Below are 26,705 nucleotides of genomic sequence, written 5' to 3' on the forward strand. Positions count from 1 at the left end.
TGTGCCCTTTACGTTGGCATGGGGCAGGCCAGAGTTAAAAGTTTATGACAACAACAAACTCAAAAACAAACATGGCGACTGTGGAGGAGATATTGATAATGTACCTCTTGCATAAAAGACAAAAACAGAGGCAGTGTTGTAGGAGGCGGTGGTCGGTGAGGCCGCTAAATACATCGCGACTGGAGGACGGAGAATTCTTTTCTCTAATACTGCCGATGAATAAAATTGAATTGTTATTTCTTCTTCGTGTCTTACTAGAGCTACGTATCGGGTAGTGACAGCAACACTGCCCCCACGGTTCCCAGTGGTACTGCTCCGTTTGGCCCGTATCCGTAAGCTTTATGGAAACGTGCAGAAATACGGACGAAATGAACGCGGATCACGGACAGAAGGCTCCGTCCGTATCCGGATCCATATTTAACATTGAGCATAAATGGGCCTTAAGGGTGAGGCTAATGCACCTACCTATGCTACAGCTGCTGCTGACCAGCAGATAAAGGCAAGTGCAAACAAGAGAAGACCGGAAAATATTCAGAGATTTATCTCAAGTGCAACTCAGTTTTGTTGTAGGGGGTCCCTGTTCTGCCCCTCTCTCAGCTAAGGGCGCTTGGCCTGAAAAATTACGGACCCCTGATCTAGATCTAGATCTAGATACAGGTAAGGTACAGGTATTTTTGATTTTGGAATAAAATCTCTCTTTAAACCTTATATTCAGTGCTTTAACAAATCTTTTCAATTGTTTATCCATTACTACCAGCAGTTTTGACCATTAAGGCTATTCACTAAGCTTTTTTCACCAATGAATTATCTATATCACTGATGTTTATTAGTAATGTGGATGTTTAGCCATATTAGCCATAGTGTTCAATACTTTTAGCTAACATTATCGCTCTCATCTGTTTTAGATATCTATTTCACATCCATTAATTTTAGTTAAACAGCACTGGTTCACTACTTTTAGTTAATAATTTCTACCACAACTTTTACTCAACAGAATTTACGTAATAGTGCACAGACAGATTTGTTTGCTTTCACTGCCAACACTGCAATGTTTATGTACCAAATAATCATAAATACCCCACTGCAGAGGAGCCATCTAATGATAAAACATATTTTTGAAATTTAGACTTAATAGACAGTGTTACCATGGGGCTCAGATATGTTTTCAGCTCTAGGCAGGTTTTTGTAAAATTATTTTTGGTCAGAATGGCTCTTTTTATAGTTAAGGTTGCTGACCCTGGTTTATAGGCTAATTTAGACTTAATACGCAGTGTAAGGCTCATATAAGTTTTGTGGTTCCAGGCAGATTTTTTAAGTTAATTCTGACGATAGAGACAATGTGCTTCTTTTTCTTGAGAGGTCACTACGTTTGAATAGTTGTTATTTTATTGTGATTTTTTTGTAATATATCTTGCATTTAAAACGCATTTAAATGTGCTTTCCTGCTGCCTCGGCCAGGTCTCCTGTAAAGATTTTCTGGTTAAATAAAGGTTAGACAAATGAATAAATTACCAAAGGAAACTGGTATATCTTGGTATAGCTTGGCAAATCACCTGAAAACTCTGAGTAACAGCTCAGCCGTCTTGCAAAGGTTTTTTTTTTTTATTCTAGCTATCATTCATCGCCAATGTTACTGCAACCTGCATACTAGCGAAGTGGCTAATTGTCACGGTATTTTAGGTGCATCAACTGAAAACTGATGTTTAAATAAAGACAGACACATCCTCCTCTCATCACCCCCAACCCCTGGTTGAAACATTGTGCAGATATTTCACAGTGAATCTTTGTTTTGGGGCTCCATGCAGATTTTTAAAACTTGGTGATAGAGACGTGCTTGTTTTTCCTGAGAGGCCACTGTGTTTGAATAGTTGTTTTATTGTGGGTTTTTGTGTTATATTTTGTATTGATTGCATTTGAAATGTGTTTGATTGGCTGCCACCTCAGCCAGGTCTCTCTTGTAAATGAGATTTTCAATCTCAATGGGACTTCCTGGTTAAATAAAGGTTAAAGAAATGAATGGCATTTTTGATAGTTAAGGTTGCTAACCCCTGAGCTTGTCTAATGTTACCATTTTGAAATCAGTAAATTACTACAATATTTACCCAGCTACAGATGGTATTTTTTTTAACTATTTTATTCAATAATTGCAGTTAACAATTCACTGACTATTTAACTCTCCATTACTTTTTAAAAACAATACAAATTACACAACTACACTATAACACACAAAAAAACAAATCAACAACAAAACAAAGAACTGAAAACAACTAAATAAACTGAAAACAACTATTACCTTTTCTTAATTCACCGAGCATTATTGTTTGAGGGCACATGGTTAAGAAAATCGAACTTGATGCAAGCCATCTTCTGATAGTCGTCCAAAAAGTTGCCACATGAGGACTGAACTAAAATAAACGCAACACATCTTCAATTTCAGATTTACATCCTCTTCCATAGCCCAACCAAAAAGCATTTTTCTTATCGAAAATATTTTGTATATAAATTTTAATTGAAAATTGTATGACTTGGAATCTACAACAGCCTTATAAATTACATCATACACCTGTCTCCATGGAAATGGGGTATTGAATATCCCCTCCCAGTACGACTGACATTTTTCTGGCTTTTCGTTTAAATCATACGGAAGCGTATTGCATTCACTTGACAAATAAAACCCCCCCCTGTTTTTCTGAGCAATTTATTTATTTTTCTGGTTTTGGTGTAATATTTTCTGTTTTTCGTGGTATTTTTTTCTGTTTTTCGTGGTAATTTTTTTTTTCAGGTGCCAGGTGGGAGCTTCTCGCGAGATTTTGAGGTATCTCGTCTCCTTGTTCAGAGAAAAAAAACAACACGAAAAACAGAAAAAAAACTGGAAGTGTAACCAGGCTTGAACCATGTTTTTTGTATGTAAAAAATGTTTCTTTTTTTTAAAAATCTGTCCAATACTTTTAACCTTAGCTTTGTGTTTCTAAGCCACAAAGGTGTTCAGGTGTAACTAAGGTAACATAATGTGTGTATATGTTGTCAGTCACACTGATTGAGGAGCTCCTTCTGTGATGGACAGGGAATAAAAACCTCCTCAGGTGTCAGTAACACAGGAAAACGTCTCTATACTAACTGCAGGTGTGTGTCTAGCTGAGGTACAGTAGGCTCCGTCGCCGTGACTGAAACTTGTGTGTGCCCTGCTGCACAGGTGCTCCACATATCCAGCGCGCTCTCCGCCCTCTCTGCGCTCATTCGCTCTCCTCAACAGCCCGGATGTAGCGCACAGGACCGCACAGTCCTCCTCTCACTGATAATAACATGGCGCTGGCAGACACATAACGGTGCCCACTATAATAATAATATCCACCATAACAGACCAAAATAAGCGACGGGACATGTGAGCTCTTCGACCCCGGGACAGCCAGGTAGGCACGGAGCGTTTTATTCGAGACGAGAGCTTTGACGATGCGTTTTGGGTAAAAATGTGGCTGCTGCTGCTGCTGCTTCTTGCAGGGGGCAGAAAGCCGTTGTGGAAAGACGAAATGCTTGTCTAAGGGTTTAGTTTTTGTCTGTGTGTGTGTGTCTGCGGGTTTGGTGTCTCACGCTGAAACAGCAGTGTCATTCAGGGCAGGTTTGTGTCGCTGCTTACGATGCATCCGTGCAGAAATAAATCTGTCATTTTGTAGTGCATGTGTTGTCATGGCTGTCAGGCTCTCCGTGCGTCGACCGCTGTCCTTGGTATTGAACTGGGTGGGCATCACACCTATGCATGTTGCAAATAGATTCTGCAGGCCTGCTTCTCTTAAACGCTTTCATTGTGTCTCAGATGAGGAAGAATTGAGCTCGATGGTTGGTGGTCGGAGGGAAAATCAGTGTAAAGCACGTACAGTCTGATAATGTAGCAGGGGCTCACAGTGTGTGTGTGGTGCTCAATGGTGAGTTTACAGCCTTAATGGACCTTTTAGCTCCCATGTTGTCATATGTCTTTATTTTCTACCGTGACAGCATCTCTTTTATTGTAACACTACTCCTCATTTATCGATCCACTGTATGACAGTGATGATGACAGTGCAGGACATTTATTTGCACTGCCCATGTCTCTTGTCTTGCTCGCAGCCAGCCAGAGTTTGCTCAGGCTAATGTAGGCCAGGTAAGGGCAGGAACAGATGGCTTGTTTTCAAGTTCAATGTGGCTTTCGGATTAGAATGTGTAGATGAAAATTAAAAGTGGTGGCTAGGCCCTCTGAGCTGGGGTTCCCCTCCTAAGCTCATAATCGCCCTAACAGCAACGCTCTATTAATAGGGGTAATAATAATGTGTAGCACAAAACCTCTAAAGCTGTCAGGAGGCCTATATTTTGCCCTAGAACGTGGATCATGTAACTGTAGCGTTAGGCCCGTGTGCCTAGGAATTACAGTGGATGCATGACTGTAGGTTTAAAGGGAGCTAACTGTGACCTCCAGTCTACAACCGACCTAATGCAAAGTACTGGAGCTGAAACAATGGGTGTTTTCTATGGGATTTTAATCAACTGTTTTGATAATGATAAAATACCTCTCTGCCTTAATGTGATGGCAGCTGAGTATCTTTAGATTTGGGTTCAAAATGACCCAACCTTTGAGGTCACCTTATGCTTGAGGAAACAATCAATCGCTTATAGACTGGATAATCATCTCTCTGTTGAACTGATTGAGGCAGCAAGTGGCCATTTTGATTATCAGGGATTGGACTGCTGAAAATTTGTGGTATTTTATCAATTAATACCTCTATTGTCATGCCATAACTTATAATAATATCAGTTTACAGTAGGGATGACCCAAATCCTTGCCATGGTAATCAACGTCCAAATCTGTATTCAGTTGCTCTGTTTGTAGATGTATATGCATTACCCCAAAAATCCTAAATAGCCAATAAATTAAGAGATAGTAATCCAACATTATGCAACATTATTTCTTAGTATTTATTCTCAATAAGTACATTTTAACTTATTAATAGTTTTGTGACTGTGACTCGCTCTCATCTAACGTCACCAGCAGTCCAGCACTACTTAGACTGTAGTTTGACCACAGGTGACACGCTTTAAGATATGCTAGCAAGATGTCGAAAAAGTCAAGCATTTGGTAATTTCAAAATTTGCGAAGGTGACCCTCAAAAAGTTGAGTGCCTGATGTGCCACAGAAAACTGGTATATCTTGGTATAGCTTTGCAAATCACCTGAAAACTGTAAGTAACAGCTCAGCTATCTTGTAAAGGTTTCTTACTAATTTCATGGCTAATGTTACTGCAACCTGCTTGCTAACAAAGTGGCTAATTGCCACGTTATTTTAAGTGCATCAACCGAAAACTGATGTTTAAAAAAAGGCAGACTTATCCTTCTTTCATTGCCCCCAACCTCTTCGAAGCTTTGATTAATCGCAGATATTTCACAGTGATTCTTTGATGCCCAAATACTTGGGACAGTCGGAGTTTACATACAATAAATATATCATATTATTTTATTAGCCTTTATTTCAAATTGGTGGCGAAACTGACCTTAACAGGTATTACTTTCCACTGAGCTGCTACACTTTGACCTCCAAGGACATATGTTTCTTTTTAACATGGGGGGCAACACATGAAATGGGGGTTTTGGGGGTCTTCTGCCAGAAAATTTTGAGCTTCAAACACTTAATTTCCTGCATTATGGTTTATGGTTTCTTAAGCACCAATCTGTGCCTTTTAGTCTGACCAGAATGCTTCGAAGCTTCAGTGGTTGCCATGGTAATTGATGTCCAAATCAGTATTTGCATGCTTCGATTTTTATTTTGATTTTCCACCACACTAAAAGGAGGTGGCAAGTGCCAGACATGAATGAGACCAGTATTTTGCCACAAAGCAGCTTGACTGAACATCATCTTAAGTCTGTATTGGGTCAAAAGAACATCTGTGTTTTTGATCAGTGTCTGAGCCCTATTTTAACGCCCAATTGTATCCCTGTGTACACTGCAGTGCAATTTAAGGTAGCATAGCATCAGCTAATTCAGCTAAATAAAAGCACTACAGCTAGAAACAAACTTACATGATTGGTTGATGCATCACCGTGCCATAGGAGTGCTGAAAAAAGTTGAGGCCAGCTCAAGTTGTATTTGTAGTGTGTCACGCCTGTCCACACTGACAACACTAGCTTTATGTCAGCAGCTGCCATTGAAAATGACTTGTAGCCTGTTACCTGGGTTGTGTCGCATTCCATCAAAGCTTTGAATATTTGCAGATAACTATCACTATCATCAAGTCATTGTGTGAATGTCTTCACTTTTGGGGGGGGACAAATGCACATTTTCTAAATCTTGAGGGGCACGTGTCCCTGTCATCCCCCCTGAAATCTCAAACTATGTTGACCTCTATTCTTCTTCTTGCACCCAATGCCCTCAGTTTCCAGAGTTCTTTTTCAGACTTTATGTAAGAAATTTGTCTCCAAACGAAAGCTGAGTTAACCTTGATGATATCATCATTTTCTCAGACTTCACACAAAACTCCTACAGAACCAAAATAGACAATATTATACAACTGTTTCCACAGGCTGTGAAGTACTTCTTGTGACTAAGTACACTGATCACTTGTACTGATGTGTAAAGTTGGTGGAGCAACCCTTTAGATATCCCTGATGGCTGCATACGACCGATCATCCTGTCCAGATTTCACATCAAGGTGAAATTAGATAACAGGCTCTCTTTGTTTGTCCTTTAGAGACGATGCGTGTTATTTTATAATCGGGAAGAAACTTAGAAGCTGAGTCAATGTGTTGGTCTGTGTTCGCTCGCTTGCACACTCCCTGGTTATCCACTCTGTAATGTATTCAGTGCCAGCGCCGAGCACAACAGCTTTACATAATGATCAAAGCTTGAGGGATGCCAGAGCATGGCTTCAGCCTGCAGTAATAATAATAATAACCTTTGAAGTTATCACAATCCCACAACCTCATTCCCTTCATATTCTGCTTCTCTCTCTCCGTTCCTCATTCTCAACCTTTCACATATACACACACACACACACACACACGCACAGACCCACTCGAAGGTCCTCTCCTGTTTAATGTTTCTGGATACGGGGTGAGTACTTAAGAGAGGATAGCGATAATGAACACATGACTAACTATTTTAGTCCCTATGGCTCTGCACTAGACTGCTCTTGCTGTCTATGAGGAGTCAGCCTCCCTCGCTTGCACAAATTCATTACATAAGAGTCAGAGGGAGTCGTACATTAAATAATTTGACCAGAAGGAGAAAATCTAGCACCTCTTTGCTATGCACACTGTCTCCTTTATCGGTGCGACTTCCTCAACCTTCAAGGCTGACCTCATGTGGCCAACATCTCTGTCGCTTTCTCTGTGGTTAAACAGTGTTTGAAATGCACGGGCGGGAATGAGTTATCTGTAATTGAAGCGTCTGATTCAGCCCTCTATTTATACATAGGAGCCTCTCGAAAGACTCACTGGCCATTTTAACCAAGTGTCTGGCATACTCGCGCCGGTCGATCTCGCTAATCAAGGAGCAGAGTGAGGAAGCATGCAAACAAGGTTTTGGATAGAGGGAAGATGGAGAGAGAAGTACAGAGGGGGAGGATGGTGGGATAGATACAGACGTGAGAAGAAAGGATATTATAAGAGGAGGGCAGAGAAGAGGAAGAGCAGGACAGGTGACCACGGGAGAGGGGGATGAGGATGGAGAGATAAGCTGCAGCCCAGAGGTGGTGCTGGTTTAACTGAGGGAAAATACAGATGGGGGAAGTGACTGGGATAAAAAAAAGGGGGTTAAACGGGGGAGTGAAGAATAAAGATGAGGAAAGAGAAGGAGGGGAATAAGAGGATCAGAGGGCCAGAGTGTAGCACAAAGAGACAAGTCTATAGAAAAAGAGCCTGTCTGTCTATCTGTCAGTGTGTAGGGGGGGTCCTGCTTTCTCTCAGTCTGTCGCTTCTGCTCATTTCAGCTGCAACCGAGCAGTCTGTCTGAATGCCAGACTCATCTTCAGATGTCAGCACTTTTGTCCCAGGTTATTGCATTTTGCTGTTTTTTGTCCTGGGATTAAAAAAAAGGAAGAAAAAAAAAGCTTCCCTTGTGTTTTCTGCATGACTTGGCATGTCAGTAACAAAATGAGGTGTGTGCATATGTGTGTGTTTGTGTCTGTGTGTGTGTGAGAGATAAAAGAGGAAGACAGGGAGAGATTGAGCGTATGAAAGAGACATTGTGACAGAGGAGAGGAGATGAACATGAAGCAATTTAGAGAGATATAGGACGATATTGCGTGTGTGTGTGTGTGTGTGTGTGAGCTTATTCTCGGGTGTAGTGCTTTTGTGTGAGTACCAGTGCGCACCTATGATGTGCACGTGCAAGGTTAAGTTGTGGCTCATTTAAAAGGTTATGTAACCTCTGTTCATATGGTGGCAATGATTTTATGAATAGTTTCATTGTACTGAAAATATTACGTGGCACTCAGCCAAACATCTAGCTGTAGTGTGAGCTGATACCATGGATGTTGTTGGTTGAAGACTAATTAGCGTGGCATTAAGCAACATAGGTGAAGAACACAAGTAGTTTCGGAGTAGTAGTAGTGCTTGTTACTTAAAGAATGTAACTAATCATACACTAGTCTGCTTGTTAGACTCATGAAAAGTAATGTTACTTTACTTATTACTCCCTGCCACCTCACATGTGCACCTCTAAGTGTAGCAAAGGCTAACGTCAGATAGCTTTCAAAGTATTTTTCAGTCATGTCAGTCAGTCATGGAGATAGGTGACATCCACCCAGCCTGTTCCCATTCCAAAGTTGTCAAATACCCCCGCTTTGTCAGTGTATTTAGCATCAAAAGCAACCTTTTGTGGTGGTATGATAACGACGCAGGGTGGCATCGGCTAAATGGAACCTTTCGTGGTGTTGTGATCGACCGGACATCACTTATCTTGGCAGTACAATACGCAGACAGGTGGTGTCAGTTCATAATGTGGTCGGACAGCAACTGTTGCAGCAGTAAGATGCAGGATGTCATTTGTTTAAAACCCCGGTAGCAACGTAATGTAAGGAGCTAGAAAATCACCGTATGGTGGTAGGGAAGGGTGGTGAATAGGTCTAACTAACCCCAGACTTTTACCCAGGAGCACAGTGTTTGCTTCCTGTCTGAATGTACAGGCAAACCTTGATTTTTTTTTAAATAAACCTCACCACGTGCTTTTATTGACGTCTCACTCTTGGTTGCAGCATCCTGAAACGGCAACAGCAGATGCAGGAGGATACCTAGCTCATAACATGCAGACGTGATAGTCCACAGACAAATCAGCGGTATGTGGCGACCTGGGTTGAGAACTTGTTGATCCACAAGTTCTTTGTCACTTGTAGCCTGCAGCTGTCCACGATTAAATCCAGTTTTGGTTGTTTAGCCAGTGTAGGGCTACAGCGATTCTCCGCATTGTAGAGGGCTCACCTTTGGTGGGGTGTATTTCTACAAGCTTCATGTTGTTGTGCTGTCAGTCGTAGGTGTTTCAGGAGGTTTGAGGTCTTTTTTTCCAGGGAAAGAGTCCTCATATCACTACCTTGTTGTCGTTATATTTCCAACTGACAAAATCAAAGTAATATTTCCAGCCACTGTATAGAAATGTTTCTATCGTCCAAGCCACATTAGCTTGCTGCCTAGTGATGTTTATGCACGATGATTACGAAAATGAATCAAATCAAATCAAAAAGTAAGGTTTTAACAAGTTATTTTTGGGAGGGTAACTGTAATATTATTATTTATTCATCCTCATTCATTATCTGTAACCGCTTATCCTGTTAAAGGTCACGGTGGGGCTGGAGCCCATCCCAGCTGACATTTGGCAAGAGGCGGGGTTCACCCTGGACAGGTCACCAGACTATCACATGGCTGACACATAGAGACAGACAACCATTCACACTCACATCCACACCTACGGACAATTTAGAGTCACCTAACCTGCATGTCTTTGGACTGTGGGAGGAAGCTGGAGACTTGTTGCTGGGAAATGTAATATTATTTTAACACATTACTGCCCAACACTGGTTCTGAATGATTTCTTTCACTTACTTGTGCTGGGCATACAAAGCCACATTGGAAACATCCATTCTGGGTAAAAGTTGCAGTGCAGGCAGAGGCCAAGTTTATTTAATAGGCTAGACTATGAAAATGTAGCAGAGCAGGCTTTCGTTTCCTGCAGGCGTTATGGATGCAGCACAAGCTGGCCAAGTGTAACAGGCTTTGTAATGTGTCTTTGCAAATATAGAGACCGTCAGAGGAGTGATGCATATTTCATATACAGATAGCGAGGTGTGGACTGAGAGCAATTGTTTAATTGACTGTGCTGCTCAAAGGCTACCTGCAGCAGCTGACAGATTTTAAGGTTGATTGTTTTCTTGCACGTTACTCAGTACATGATTGTAAATCAATCAGCACACCTTAAATGTCAATTTGACACCTTTAAGCATTTCATTTGTTTTTATTGGCTCTCTTGCATGACATACACTTTAGTAATGATTGGATTTTGAAGTGACGGAGTGTTGTTCCGGTGCGCTCTGGCAGCACTACACCTATGCCCAGGCTTTATGTTCGTGTCTTTCCAAGCTGTAGACTGGATATATTCCACCGTACGCTACCACAATTTACATGTTACATGTAATAATAAATGGTACAGGTGTTGCATCGTGTCTTAATAATGTAACCTGGTGGTAAACTACAAATGAGCTTTAAAACTCAAAGTCGATCTGCACAACATCTGGTGTTATCTGGCATTCAGTAATCCAATTAAAATGCTGTTTGTCATGGATCTTAAATGTGCTGTCTTTGAGCTGCGTCACGTCTGTGTCCTTTCTCTGGCAGAAAACACACACACACACACACACACACACACACACACACACACACACACACTCAGAAAGAGTTAACCTAGATATCCCCATAGCATCAGAATTAGTAGAGGAGAAACCGTCCACCATAACCTACATCCTCCACCGTTTTCTCAGTCTAACTTGTGTGTGTCTGTGCTCAATGAGGCTGTTCTACTTCTTTCCCAATTCCCCTCTTGTCCAAAAGGCTGGAAAGGCCTGACTGGCTCTGTGCTGGAAGTGTGTGTGAGTGTGTGTGCCGTTGGTCATGGGGCTAAGGCATCAGAGGGCACTGATGAAGAGGCCCAGTGAAGCTTGAATACCCAGCGATGCCCTCAGGCTACCCAGCGCTGCATCTGCCTCTGTTGCTGCCCAACGCAGCGCTGGCCCTTACAGCTCTGTCACCAACCCTCCGGGCTGAGGGAGTTATGCTATTTCTGTGTGAGCATGGTGGTGGTGAACGTGTGTGTTTGGGAAGTGTTAACATGCCTTGGCCTCCCTGTATGTTGGCAAAAGGGAGGGTGACTCTGCATGGTTTTAGATGTGCAACAGAGGTCCAAATCTGTCACAAACTTGTGTGTTTTCAAGCATATCCTGTTTCTGTGTGTGTGTGTGTAAGTACTGTACTTATAAACTGCTGTAGTAACCAGTTGGAGCCTAATTCCAGTTTAATCGCTATTAAAGCGATACCTGTTTAGAATGGGCAGCCTTAGAAAGCCAATTGCTGTGTCTGCGCCCTTCCCCCAAACACCTTTTTGAAACTGTGCTTTAAGACTGTGAATGGGCAAAGTTTTCTTCACCTGTATTGATGCAAATAAAATCAGTGTCCATCTCATTTGTTTCATGCCCACCATATTACAGAGGCCAGTTCTGCCCTTTCAGGAAAGTCCATAAAGAAATAAAGAGTCAGACTGGGAACACTTTAACTCCTAAAACATATTAACTGTTATTAAATGGGAATTAATCTAAAAATTGTTTTTAAGGCAAAGAATGAATAAAAATGGTGCTGATATCTAGGGTTGGGTGTTGTCCAGTACCTGCATTGGTACCTAAATCAGGTACTGGTACCCAACGGTACCTTTTTTCAGTTCTTTACTTTCTCCGAAGTAACAAAAATGTATTTATATAACAAGCTGCCAGGGTGACGTAGTGGCTAAAAGCAATTTTGCCCCTCTGCTCTTTTCTATTCACACATAGAGCTAATCTTTTGTCTCTGTCTGTCTGTCGGTCTGTCTGCTTGTGTGTGTGTGTCTGCTTATCTTGCAGTGATACTTTTACTATAACTAAAATTATATAAAAAAACAAAATAGACCAGACGGCAGAACGTTCGTGTCGGATTGGTGCTGTAGCAATAGTTTTGGCTTGCTGGGAAGCTGACGGAGTGGCTGCAGAGCTCCATAGCTGGCTTCCTGGCTTCAAGATGCTACCCCTGCTGTTTGAAGTTGAACACGTTGCCACCACAGAGCTCTTTTGCCAGTCTCGGAGGTCTGTGGTTGGCTTCCAGGCTTTGTGGCATTTCTGCCTCTTGTTTAAACCCAGCTTTCTCACCCAGATGTGCTCGCAGGTACCAAAATTTGGCATCAATTGATTCAACAAGAATCGATGCTCAATGGTATAACGTAATTCAGTCAGTACCCTTAAAAGTACACAGTTGGGTACCTAACCCCATTTTGACTCAATCAGCTCATCTTTTTCCCCCGTTAAAGGGTTTTTTTGGGGGAGTTTTTACTTATCCGCTGCAAGGGTCCTAAGGACAGAGGGATGTCATATGCTGTAAAGACAGATGGTTTGAAAGAGGTGTAAAAGAAGCCATCTATGTGAAATTGGAAAAGCCATCTCGCAATAGAGGAGGAGGTCTGTGATATATCCCACACCTATAATGCTGTCCTTTCATCCTTGCCCAGAAGGTTTAACAACTTAACCTCTAAAAACAGTGGTCGTTCACAAATGGCCTCATGTAACTCTAACAACTCCAATTGCAGCGTTGCAGCAGGAGTTTCAACGACTGTCGTTGACACACCATTGGAGCACTAACGAACCAGTGACATCATTGGCCTTGTGAAGACCTTCCCAGAGGTTAAATACCTGGGTGCTTCCACACCAGTTTGTCAGACTAGTTCCAGCCTAGTCAGACAAGCATGAACTGAAGAAGCCTCTTGGATAAGAGGTGAAACATCTTCTAAGACAAAACCAAGTCCAGTTGCGTTCGATTCAATTACCTTGAGATGCTGTAAAGCCCTGTGAGGCAAATTGTGATCTGTGATATTGGGCTTTATAAATAAAATTGATTGATTGATGACTCTGCAGTAGTCAAAGGTATTTATCGGCCCTAGCTCTAATCAGCAGTGATGGAAACATGACATCCGGGTGGACACGCTAATTTTCGACCCTTGTCTGGCCCAACCGTCTGTAACTTCTGCTACTTTTTGTGATCTCAGTCACAAATTCTGTCCACTTCCATCCAAGCAGTGCTTGAACATTGTTCCAAATTAGCTGCCACGGAAGCCTGGCCTCACTGGCCTCCATGCTGCTTCCACTGTTTACTAATCCTGTTTTCTGGTGCGTACTTACTTTCTTCAAATGATCATTTTACAGACATTACAAGAAGCACTTTTGTCATGTTTCTTTGCGAAATGAAGCCATGCTTTGAACTGTTTCTTCCTCTGCCAGGACTTATTCTTGTTGCAAGTTTTTAGCAGCATGGCTGATGAGTTTGACCTCTTTGTTTTGCAATGCACAACTGTCAAAAAAACATGCCAGCATCGATAAAAGAAATTGATAAGGCCAAAAAACAGATGATTGCGATGATTTGGAACTGGTTCTCAACTGGGACTGGTCTTGATTCCAATCCCTAGCCACACAAAAAAAACGAATAAACAAACAAAAAAAACAGAGACACATACTTGTCTACTGAAAGGAATCCCTGACCTATTTGTCAGAGATTTCCCACGTTTAAAAAATCTGCATATACACACTAATTTTGGTGGAAGAAGGGTATACGTGTCATCCTCACACAGACCTTTTCACTGTTGGATAAAATGCCATTTTACTGCAGTGTTCCACGTCCAGTTAAACACCAAAAGTTGCAAAACAAACCATCATAAACACAACTCATAACCTGAAGCAGCAGCAGCAGTTTCTGCTTTGCACAGCTAAATGCCGTTGGCAGTCTATTGCACGCTTTGTCTAAGAGATCCCTCCATATAATTACTTACTTCTTTTGTTACTCCTGGCAGTCTTTTCTACCTATCGTGAATACCGCAGGCCTCCAGATGGGCCCCAGACTTCCACAAAGCATGTCGACAGTGCCTCATCTCATATGAAGTGTGAAAAAGCCACTTTGCTCATTTCTATGGCCTAATGCAGCACGATGACAGTGATTCTGCAGTGAATTGTGAGATAAGTGAGATTGCAGCTTGTAATGTATTCATTATATCAACTTTGTTAACAGGGTTATTGTTCAACAGTGAAGATCACTTCGGTGTATTTTATGATGTCTTAATGTGTTTGATGTATTTACGCAGTGCTCTGTTGAATGGACCAGGCTCGCACTGGGTAAATCACTCTGTAGAGCTCATAAAAATCTTTATTGCTGCACGTTTGCATATTTGTAACACCAGGTCCCAGTTCAGGATTACAACCATAAATCATGTCTCATTTGTTTAAATTCTCCTCTGGGTGTATTCTCCTCTTATAGATGCAAAGAGCTGTATTGTAGAGGCATGACAACCGAATAAAGATTTGGACGTAAACATTACTGCAAATGTAGACAGTCTCATCAGATTTCATCCTACTCAATGATCACAGAGGAAGTAGGAAGGAAGGGAGGAAACAGAGTATCCTGAAGGGATCCTTGAAGTCGCTCGACGCTCTCCATCATATTGCCAGCCAGTATAGCTTTCATAACAGTTGTCAGCAAGCTCTCGCTGTTTTGTTCTGTGATTTGAGATCAGTCAGGTGGAATTTCATCAAAGCAGACTTGAATAAGGACATTCATTATGGCTCAGCTTGATTCATTACCAACCCCCAGCTCCCACACCCCCATGGGGAGACTTCAAAGGAAACTGAGAGGTTGAAGATGCAGGCTGCTATCGCACTGAGGCTTACATCATAGCATCCTATCCACCATCCACAGCGTTTCCACCATCTGAGAGGTAATTATGAGACGGCGTGCAACAGTGGCCCAAACCTTACCATCGTGTGTTTGAACTGACTGCATCCCTCAGTCTGACCTTGAGACCTTCTCACTAGAACATAAAGTTGTTTCATGTGAGCACTGTGAGCTAAGACCTGCTTCAAGTAGTTACCGTTGAGGGTATCAACAGTGACTAATAGCCACTTTAAACTACCTGATTTTAGCCCTGATTTTCTACTCACCGACAGTTCAAGCCCATGATCAGATGCAAAATTAGCACTCGCTGTAGGCGTGTCATTATTAGATGTTCAAAGTACTGAACATAGTATAAAGAACGAGAAAGTCCACTTAGGGTGTGCAGGAGGGGAGGTGGATTGGTTTAGCAAGTACAGGACTTTGACCAGGAGACAGGCGTTTGTGTCTAGTGTGAAACTAAGAGTCGAGACTAAGATCCGTGCACCGGAAGGTTATGATCCAGGCAGGGAGTCCAGGTAGTTGCGAGCCTGCTCCGGGGTCGCGAACCTCTTCTTTGAGCCTCCATAGGAGTCTGGTTTCGGTGCTAGCGAGCAGTGTGTTCTTTCCAGTAGTTATCTTTAAGTCGCAGGGCAGCCGTGCTCCAAAAAGTCCACTGGCTTCCCTGTCTCAGTGCCTTCTGCCAGGCCAACAACCCGAATATTCAAGTGCCCACTGTGGTTTTCTGCCATATCCAGACTCTCTGATAAAGCACAGACCTGCTTTTCCAGTTCAATAGTCCTTTGTTCCTGTGTTGTGGCGGAGTTTTCAACAGCTAGGATTCTAGCCCCAGCTTCATCTAGCCGCTTGCTAATGGTCTGGAGCTCTGTGGAATGCTTGTGGATAGTTTCATCAGAGTTTTTCATCAGTAACTTTATAATATTAGCAGTCATCACATTAAGGGCTTTAGTGAGAGCTGGGTCCTGTTCATCGGAGATTCAGTCTGGTCACCATCTTGTGTGCATTCGCTGGGCACCGACGGGGTGTCTTTTCTGTCAATTTTCCTTAAGTTTCCTCCCATTTTATCAAAAGACTGTGGCCAGATGTTTTCTAGGGACATAGCATGAACTGTTCATACCAAAAGTGGCTCCCAATATACAGTTTTGTCAGGATACGCAAATAATTAGAGCCGAGTGGCGCTGAGCTCAAACTTAAATGCTGCATTCACCTCACAGCCATCACGTGACCGCCCCTAAAAGTCAGCGTTGAGTTGTGTTGTCAGTCGTTAATTAGTTGTTAGTTAGTTGTGAGTTAGTTGTAAGTTGTGAACTCATGTGACTAACATTAACCACGATCTTTTCCAAACCCTAGCCAAGTAGTTTTGTTGCCAACATCTAACTGTCAGTCCCTCCTGCACCAAGATACGACACATCAATACAATGACGCTAGGGTTTACTGCCCAAGCGTCAAAATATGACACGTAGGGATAAGATCACGTTGTGTCAGGAATTCCTTCTAGTGAATTGTTTTGTAAAATGTGACCTCCTGTTGCTGATCACTTGTGTAACATGCAAACTACAACAACCTCAAAGCACCCAATCATATTTACCCCATTATATGTCTTTGGTTTTTGAAAGGTTCAGAAAAACACCACCCTCTAAACTCTTTAAAATGCAGTTCTTCTCTCTTACTACAGCTTCATGCACTCAACGTCAACATGTGGGAAAATAAGAGTTTGAAAAGCCTGCTGTGCCTGGTTGTGGGTGTTGAGCTACGATTGGATAATTGCTGTTCAGGGGAGGGATTTAGCAAATCAATAGGACTAAATCCCACTAATGTTAAAGACTGATTTAAATAACCATCGCGCCATAATAAGTCAAAGCGACTGAGCTCAAAGTGGACAACTGTGTTCTTCTATTGACCAGCAAGTGCTTGGATCCTCATTTGTTCCGACCAAATGAGTGAAATCCATTCAATCAGCGTTGCACAAGACAAATAGCATCCTGTTTCTAAGCTAATTATACAGAATAGATGACTTTCTGATTAGACGCAGTCACTTGACAATGATTTATATGAGCCAAGACAATCTAATCTGTCCTAACATTTGGTTTGTGGCTCTATAAAAATTGACTCCATTCACTTCCCAGAGTCAATTTTGCAATCAAGATTCCTGCCATGCTTTCGGTCAACACAGTGGATGTGCTCATGCGTCAGCCGACGTGGCGTTGTAAACACAGACATGTTTTACAGGACAACAGTGTCGAAACAGTATTAGCGTTCTGGGATGAAATAGCTGTGGCTTGCGGGGATCGCGACTTCTTCTTTCACCATCTTTCCTCCTCTGCTCCTCTTTACTGTGACTATATAGAATGTTACTTCTCATCCCTTGTCAGTCAAAAGCAGCAATCCGACCTAAATTTAGCACTGCTTGGAAACTTGACCATCACATAGATTAGCGTCTGTGATGTGATGTCTTAATATGGCCGTCAGCCGGGAACCCAACGCAACTTCGGGCATAAAAAACTCCCTCATTATCCTCTCATGTCATCATCTGCGTGTGTTTATCAGTGTGTATGTTGCAGACGTGAGAGCACATATGCAGCCAGACTCATACATATTGTATGTGTGCATGACTAAACGCATGCACTCCCATGAACACTCACACAACCCCAACCAGCCACACACATGCACACACATACACACACAAGTACACACATTATGGCGGGCGGCTAATGACGTAGCGTAACACAGAGCACACAGATGCGCTGGCTGAATAGATTAAAGCATTCATCCAATGACACAGCTGTGCTCTCTTTGATGCCTGGGCATGAAACTGCAGGAAATTACAACAAAAGAGGGATGCAGAGACTTAGCTGATATAAAAAAAGAGATCCTTTCTGACGTGTATCGCATGTTAACGCTGTGTAACTTGTCAGAGCAGCAGCTGCAGTATTCTAGTGCACCCATTAGATTGATTGATACACTTCTCTATTTGCGGAGCACTCGTTGTGTGATAAGACCAACGTGAAATCTTGAACTCGTTGTTGTTATGCAATCACTGGGCAGCTATTCACGATTCACAAAAGTCATTGTTTGCATTTAAAAAACAAGACACAGATGAACTGGTGTCTGTGAGGAAGCAGCAGCTACGTTCTCATGTGTTTGGACTGATTTGCTAATTCATAGCTGGGTTAAATGTAGCTGTCTATTAGTGTAAGGAGAGGCTAAATGTGCAGCATATAGGCTTGTTAGCTGTATGTACTCCGTGGGGGTTTGTTGTGCGCCTGCCTGCTTGCCGGGCTGTTTTTTTCGGAGGAGCTCCAGCAGCCTTGCAGGGTTCTGGTTGTGCAGCGTTGCCAGTGTAACTCTAATTAAGCCAGGCACGGGTTTCCTTTAAACCCCCAGTGTGTTTAACGAAAAAAAAAAAAAGACAACTCCCTAAGTCAGCCGTGAGATGCAGGAAGAGGAGGAGGAGGAGGAGGAGGAGGAAGCCGCATGCTGCTGAAATATAAATGGGCTGCACATCTTTGTTTGTTGCAACAAAATGGTGGACCCCTCTGATGGCAACAGTTAAACCCGAATCTCTAATTGGTTAACAAAGGGATCATGTAATCCTGAAGTGATTATCCTTGAATTCATGTGGGCAGATTAGGCAGTTGTCTTGTGCATGAACATTCCTCGTGTAGCAACGTACAGTACAGTGGTCCGCTGCTTCCGTTTACAGTATGTGGTTAAAAATAGCCTGACCTCCTTCACCCTAAAAAGCCAACAGCAGAAACTAGGTCCTGCACCTCTTTCAGTCCTGTAAGCACCTGTCTCGTCTCTTTTGTAATGCTCCGGGAAATAAGGCAGTTCTCCTGATTGTGCAGTTATGCAGCATGCTACAATGCATTATGAATTATTTGGCTTTGTTTTCCCCTGTTGTTCTATTATCCTTCCAGCTAAGCCTCTTCATTTCCTCTGCCTCAGACTGCTATGCCACTGTGCATCTCCCTCCCTGTAATTTATCCATCTGCAGAAATGGACCATGAGTGAGTGTGTGTGTGTGTGTGTGTATTTGTGTGAGTGTGTGTGCACTGAGTAATAGGAAACGTTGTGTTTAAAGGGTGATGATTGCTCTGGCCCTCGTGGTTTACAAGCAGACAAGGTAATGATGGCTGCTACTTTCTCAGCTAGCTCCGGTCAATCCCCCTGAAGTGAGTTAGTGTGTGTGTGTGTGTGTTACTGTGTGTGAGTGTGAGTGTGTGTGTGTGTGTGTGTGTGAGAGAGAGCGTTTGTGTGCTAGTAGTAGGAAATGGATCTAAGAGCTGTCATGGTTTACACACAGTAGCTCGGGGTATTGCTGGAGATCTTGATGAGCAGCACAGTTTCTGAATAATTTTTTCTGTTGACTGCAACGACAAAAGTCTCTAGTTGATTTTGTCAGCTGTGGCAAGCTAGCTAATTAAGCTAATGCTAATGTAGCTCCATGAATTCATAGAAAACACTTAATATTTCTGGAGACTTAAGGACAGTTCACCCCAAAATCAAAAATACACATTGTTTCCTCTTACCTGTAGCGCTGTTTATTAATCTACATTGTTTAGGTGTCGGCTGTTCTCATGCACTTTTCCTACAGATACCTATGAACCAGCGTAATCAGGAACGTGCAATTACCAGAACAATTCATAGTAAAGTAAAAAAGGAAGTATAAAGAGTGATAGTGAAGGTGGCAGGATGGGGTTGTGGAATGGTCAAACAAACACAGAACTTTCCCCAAGGAGACTAGTGTTCGTGTCCTGTGTTAAACCAGGTGAACTTGTAGTTTAGCTTTTTATTTTAAGGTACGTCCTCACCATGTTTCTTTTCCTTAACCGAAGCTATGTGATTTTATGTTAAGTACATAAAGTGATGATGCCATTTGTGGGGTGCTGGCTTGTTAAATATCACGCGCATTGTTGTGTGAGGATACATTGCTTGGTGTTGCCAAGTGCTGGAGATACTGGAAGTAGAGATGTCTAACTTTTATCCAATATAATGGAACTAGATGGCACCTGGCTTGTGGTGCTTGAAAAAAAAAATACATTTGCAAAAGTCGACAGCAATGTCTCTTTCCAGAAATCATGATCTGGTTACTCAAGATAATCCACAGACCTTGTTGTGAGCAGTTTCATGTCGGACCTTTATTCTGTCAACCAAACTACACCCACCAACCATATTACTGTGCAGAAGGAACCGTGCATCTACTCATGGACAAGAAGCTTGTGGTTGTGACAGCACAAGACGTGACCATTAATGGTATCCTCCTCAGCTGAGCTGTAACATTAGCTAGCTCAGTGGTGCTAAGTGAGCTAGCAGTAGATGAACACTTCTGTCTGCACAGTGATATGATTGGCAGGCATAGATTGGTAGAAAGAAAATAGTTCCTATATAAAACTGTTCACAACAAGGTCTGTGGATTATCTTGAGTAACCCGGTCATGATTTCTGGAAAGAGACATTGATGTTGAGGCTTTGAGCCTCAACATCAGTTGAGTTTTTTGCAAAACGCATCCAGGGATTTTGGGTGCAAGGGAAGCTTGCATTTTGGAGGAGATGGCAACGTGGGTCTTCTCCAACATGGTTTGAAGTGCAGACATAGACGAGACCCTCTCTGTCTCAAGAACTGGTGTATGCATGCTGTTAGCTAGCCTGTTAGCTCCGACTGTAGTTTTCCTTTTTTAAATGGATGCTTTGTTTTTTCTCGACATACCTGGGACTACAGCTATACTAGACAGCTGTATACTCTCACGAGTGGTGGCACATTATGGACATATATTGATTTATATACTCAGAGCTACTCTCCGCAAGTACTCCCTAGTTGGTCACCATACCGGAGTCCTTTGGCACTTTGAGCACCACAAGCCGAGTACCATATAGTTCCATTATATTGGAAAGAAGGCAGACATCTCTATGGCTGATATCTCCAACGCTTGACAACTCACACCAAAACAATCTACATTGATAAACATGTACATGATTTAGGGGTCAGCTGTCCATTTAAGTATGTTTAATGTAACCTGTAACCAACAAACTTGATAGCTGTCTATAATGTTCTCCTTGTGCTTGGAAGCAACAGTTACTACTGTAGATAGTAAGTGACAGTAGTCATCCAGACATGCTAAGGATTGCAGCTAATGTTAGAGTGGAAATATGTGCTGTTTAATCCATTTCTTACACTTATCTTTTTGTGTTTTTGGTTTTGGAAAGACCAAACTGAATTTACCATCCTCCAAACTCTGTAATTAAAGCCTCATGCATTGTTTTTAAATAAATGGCATTTATCAGTGATACAATCTAACATTTTGCACAAAAAATGAGTGTTTTCAGTAAATGTGATGTCTTTTGTGGCTTGATATTGACATAAAAAATATTACATTGCTATCAGCTATCTGCTGGACTGGCCTTGAAAAAATAGACTCACGTGATGCTTGCTACATCTCATCTTGCTCGTGCCAATCATTGTCTTTGTCAGTACATCTGTGTGAAGTGTGTGCGGATGTGCTACAGTATATTTATAGCATCCATGTTGAAATATGTGATGGACACATTAATTTGAGATGCTGTTCATGGAAAACATGTACGTGCAGTCAGATATTATCCAGAGACATCAGAGCAGAAATCAAATCATACTTTATACTAAGATGCCTGATGAGATGGGAAAGAATGAAACAATGAGCGGAAACAGAAAGACGAATGAAGACAAAGAGATAGGGGAAAAATAAGCCTGGTTAAACTGTGTGATATCTGAGACGGAGAACACGCCCAGTCTCACTTTGTATGGGTTGCACATCTGATTTTAACAGGCTCTGTCAGTATTATCTGCTTCCTCTTCCCGGGATACAATGAGTAAGGCAGCGGTAGTAAGAGAAAAATAGAGCCAAAGCAACCAGGGAAATACAGAGAAAGCTTTTACTCCTTTTACACTTCAGTACCACTAAGACAGGTTTAGAGTCGCTACAGGGGGCTGTTTTACACAAAATTAGTGCTTTAAAGCGTTTCAAATGTCTATTCCTGGCCTACAACATTTTGCATTTATCTTGTGTTAGCACTGAGCAGTGACCTTTCATTTATCTGTTCGTTTTTAGTCACTCTCGTTGGTTATTTAAAGCTTTTCATCGTTCTGCCATCTCGAGCAAAAGTTGACAAGTCAAATTTTTCAGTAGTCTGGCCTTTTATTCTGGTCTCAGAAAAGAATACAAAAGAATACAATACAAAAGAATACTTGCAAATAAGATCAAAGCAATAAAGTAAAAGAAAAGCCTATTTTTTTTTTAAAGAAAGATTTAATTTTTCGGTCCCTTGTAGACATCTCGTGACCCCTTAGATTTATGTTGTGCCCACAGGCGTGTACAGACTCCCAGATCGGGAACCAGCACCGCAGCCTCGCATACAACCAAATTAGCTCTTGTGCCTGAACCAGATCATTCAGGATTCTTGGAACCTTGGTGCTGTATTGTGAACCAGCCAACGTTTCCACCAATGTTTAATAGAATCATTGTCATCAACGGAGGGCGTTGCACAATGCACAGCAGGAGTAAACAGTAGAAGCAAGATGCTAGATCGGACTGAGATGAAAGTGCAGATGTGTCAAATGAGCGCTGCTGAATTTGGCGCTGTTTTTTGGAACTGGTTGAGTTTACTGCTTAGTTGTTAGTCTGCACTGAGTGACTGTATTGTTATTTTTGGACCAGTACCTGAATTGAATTACTGCTTGTTAGATCAATAGGGCCGATACTTTTACCCACTGGCTGTTTTTTCTCAATGTCGATGTTTTTCTTTGACTTTTTCAGTATTTGCTCGCGCCAAATATTCTGAAATATATTACACAGTATGTTTGATACACAAAATGTAGATATTACTGTCTCTGTATGACTTGATTTTTATATTCAGACCTGTATTCTTAATCTATTTGCTCTGTGCCAGCACTGACGAAATGTTTTGCAGAACAGTGTCATTATGATATCCTTACCTCAGAAAGTCACTGACCTTCTGTCCATAAATGGCACTTGACCTTATTTTCACGTAGTTCCAGAAGAAGGTTTCTTTCCCAGTAAAAGACAGCGAGATGTAGGTCAACATTTTTAGGATGCTGAGCAATGTTTGCTGCCCTACAACATTATATGAAATGCATAAAATGTATGAGAGAGCATGTGATAATCTTCAATTAATCAATCATTTATTTGTCACATGGAATTATACAAGGTACAACTCCAGTGAATGTGATCCGACCCCTTTGATTCATGTTGCACCCCAAGATTGGAAACTAGTACCACAGCCACTCATACAGCCAAGCTAGCTTTGGTTCTTGAGCCAGCACACTCAGGATTTTTAGAACCTTGATGCTATCTAGTGCACCAGCCCGCATTTCTACCAGTTTTGAGACAAGTCATTGTAATCAAGGATGCACTTTCAGTGGAAATAAAGTATAGTGTACAGCGGAAATGAACAGCAATAGCAAGATGGTGGATCGCATTGATTTATTGCAAATCTTTGTTCTGTTATTATAGATATTTGTTTTAAAAAATGAGCATGGGTCAACCACTGTATTATTGTAAGAGGAAGATGTCTTAGGTGACTTCTCCATTGTTGCCTTCTCCATCATCTCTTTCCAATCTGCAGAATATGCATTGCCCTCTGATGTTGTCACAGTTGTACCTCAGGGGCGTGTTCAGTCCTGACAAACTATAGTAAAACATTTAAATGGAAACAGTGGTGCCTTGAACACGCTGTTGTATACGTTGTGTTATGCAAGCACACTGACTAGTGAATGGGTAACACCTCTGACGCTCTAATGTTTCCTACCATTTTGAGGAAACATGTCATTCAAGCCGGAAAACGTAGCACAACAGTGTTTAAAGATTGATCATGCCCAGGTCAAGGACAACTTGCTATTTTTTGGTTCCAGCTGGGAACCAACTTTTTGGGCTCTAAACCAATTTAGTTTTGGTCAAAATACTCTGAATGGTTCAAAATTAAGTATGGAGAACAGAACCCTTTCCATGGTGGTGGAAAAAGCGTAGCACTGGAATCCAGCAGTCCCCTAAAGGAACAGCTCTGGGCTTTAAAGCTAATTTTCGTAGTGGCCCAAATGTGGAATTACAGCTTCTGGGTCTGTCACATGATACCCTAGGGCCCAAAAAGACTTTTCCCAAAGACTTACACTGTGAAATCAGTGTATACATTTTTTAAGGGTCACAACCCCCATGAAATAACTTGCTTCACTATCGGAATTTGATCAATTCAGTGTAACAGCATCAGCAACAAACAGCCGCATGATTAATTCATTTTATCCCCATTCAAGATAAACCGGAAGAAGAGGCGTTGGCCACTGGTGCTTCTACTCTATGGGCCCAATGATGCAGAAGCAGAGCAGAGGATCCAGGTTATTTTACACATGACAGTTGAACTTTTTTGGCTTCATCCTTCTTCATCCTTGGAATCTGGTCACATAGTTGCTGGTGGGCTCTACCAGCAGGAATCACCGGCTATTTGGGGTGTGCATATCTGTGGCTTTTCCACGGATCTTAGGCCTCAGAGCAACACGCACACACACACATATGCTCGGTCACATATTGACACACGGTGGCCCTAATCCCGGCATGTTATCAGCGAGCATCAGCGTGTGAAGTCATGTGGACTGGTATGAGTCAGGGGCTGAGCCTGGAACTCTGTGCAGCTGAGATCCGCTGATGAGAGCATCTCCACTGGACGCATGGCATCCTTTCACACCCCGACCCACCACCGCCTAGCAGCCCACATTAGCTCAGAAGCTGTTTAGTGGAGAGAGAAGACCGGCTATATTTAGCATTTCATGTAGACAAGGGACTCTGCAGTCAGGAGACCAGTCAGAAGTCATATGTAGTCACAGTTCTCAGCTTTTACAGTCCTGACTGCTGCTGCTGCTGCTGCTGCTGCTCTATAATAGATGTTTCATACAACAAAAATATACTCACTCCATTTGTTTTATCTTCTAGAAGACAAAGAGATGATTTGTTTCATGCTCTAGAGACTCTCGATAGAGAACAGATTTTGTTAATCCACAATTGTTTGTTTAAGCTTTTACTATTGAACTTTATTTCATTGTTATTCATTTTTTGGCACAAACCAGAAAATGAGCCAGTCTCTGTATCGATGGATCATTATGCCATCAATGGAAGGGGTCCAGGATTCCACTCTGATATTCAGCTACATCGCTTCAGTAAAAAGGAAGAGAAATATTTGAGAGGGTGTTTTATTAATTTATCAACATAGATCAGTGTGAACTCACCGTCTGTGTCATGTCTCTCTGTATTCGTTTCCGGAACATGACTCACTTTGTGTGTTCCACATAATCCAGCTATGCAGTGTTGTCACCCAGTACATGCAGCTCAGTACATGATGTTGTTTTTGACCATTGACCTTTCTTTTGATTACATCATGCAGGTCTACTTTTTTAATAGGGATATACATACATCGGTATCAGACAATATTCGCTTCGTTGACTGACATCTGCTTATCAGCAAATAAGATAACAGTCACTGACAGCAGTGGCTGATGTTTTTATGTTGTGTCACATCAATTCTGCGCAAGCTAAAATGTGTTTAAGACGAACAAAGGTCTTCTCGGGGAAGCGATTGGGATGAAAAGGTGCAGGAGACATTCTCTCTCGACATGTCAGGGATGCACCCAATTGTTTAATGCTACATTTTGAACAAAAAAATCTGTGTTAAAATTGGCAGAAGGAGAATTAATTAACGTTAGCTGTTAGCAGCTGGTGGTTGGTACTAACAGCAAACAGAGGTTGTGTTGAGTTACATTGTGATGCTTTCAAGCTCTATTCAGTAAAAATGAGTAGTGGGAAAAGGTAGATTGTAACGGTGTCATGAGGTGTTAAATGCAATCCTGCAAAATGTAGTTTTTGGCAAGAAATTTCATAAGTGAAGTTGTTTGAAGGAGAATTTATTGATGTTTTCACAGCAATGAAAAATAGATATTAGAGAGAAAAGCGTTATGAGGGCTGAATGACTTAAAACGGTTCAGTTATTTTTTTATAATGAAGATGTCTGTGCTTCCCTGAGACACACAGCAATCCAAACTAGAGAATGCAAGAAAAAATGACGGGTGTGAATCAGTGCTGCACGATTAATCTAATTGCAGCTGTAATCGCGATGTCAGGCTGTGCGATCATATAACCGCATAAAAGGCTGCGATTTAATGTAAATAAATGTTAACGTGTGTGCCTGTAAACGTGACTACCTCTCCTGTAGTGTGTGTGTTACGCTTACAAGCTGTCCTGGTGTGTGCAGCACGTATGGTCAGGTGACCACCCGGCGTGCAGCAGTGACCAACATAGACGCTGAAGAAGAGCATGAGCACGACCATGAGCAGGCTGAGTTGGTGGCGAAAAAAAACGCAACGTCTAATATATGGCGATACTTTGGATTCAGGTACGGCGACGTTGACCAGAAAGACGTGCTGTGTAAAAGTTTAAACGTTGAATGTATATCAGCAGTTGAGACAGCACAGAGAAAAGTAGGAAGGATGCATGCGAGAGAGAGCCGAGCTGAGTAACGTTAAAGACAAAGAGACAACTGAAAGCCACCAGAGCCTCATACAACAATATCCAAGCACAATTACGCAAACATTTTTAAGTGTCAGGGGGATATCATGGACTCCATAACAAACTCTATAATAACAAATTAAAAATTGAGTAAAATTTTGCTCGGGTTCAGCCCACTTGACATGCTGCTGTGTTGTGTTATGGCCTAT

General features: G+C 42.0%; 1 protein-coding gene across 2 annotated transcripts in view; it reads left to right on the top strand.

Moving 5' to 3' along the window:
* The first annotated feature begins 3,229 nt into the window (after positions 1-3,229).
* pak5 (p21 protein (Cdc42/Rac)-activated kinase 5) overlaps positions 3,230-26,705 on the top strand; it is a 124,024-nt gene continuing 100,548 nt past the window's right edge. For both annotated transcript variants that reach the window (XM_078173671.1, XM_078173672.1), the window contains exon 1: positions 3,230-3,410. The gene's annotated coding sequence lies outside the window, so the exon portion shown is untranslated. The remainder of the gene's footprint in view (positions 3,411-26,705) is intronic.

Source organism: Epinephelus lanceolatus, chromosome 13 (genome assembly GCF_041903045.1).
Source record: "Epinephelus lanceolatus isolate andai-2023 chromosome 13, ASM4190304v1, whole genome shotgun sequence".
In the NCBI taxonomy this organism is placed as follows: domain Eukaryota; kingdom Metazoa; phylum Chordata; class Actinopteri; order Perciformes; family Serranidae; genus Epinephelus; species Epinephelus lanceolatus.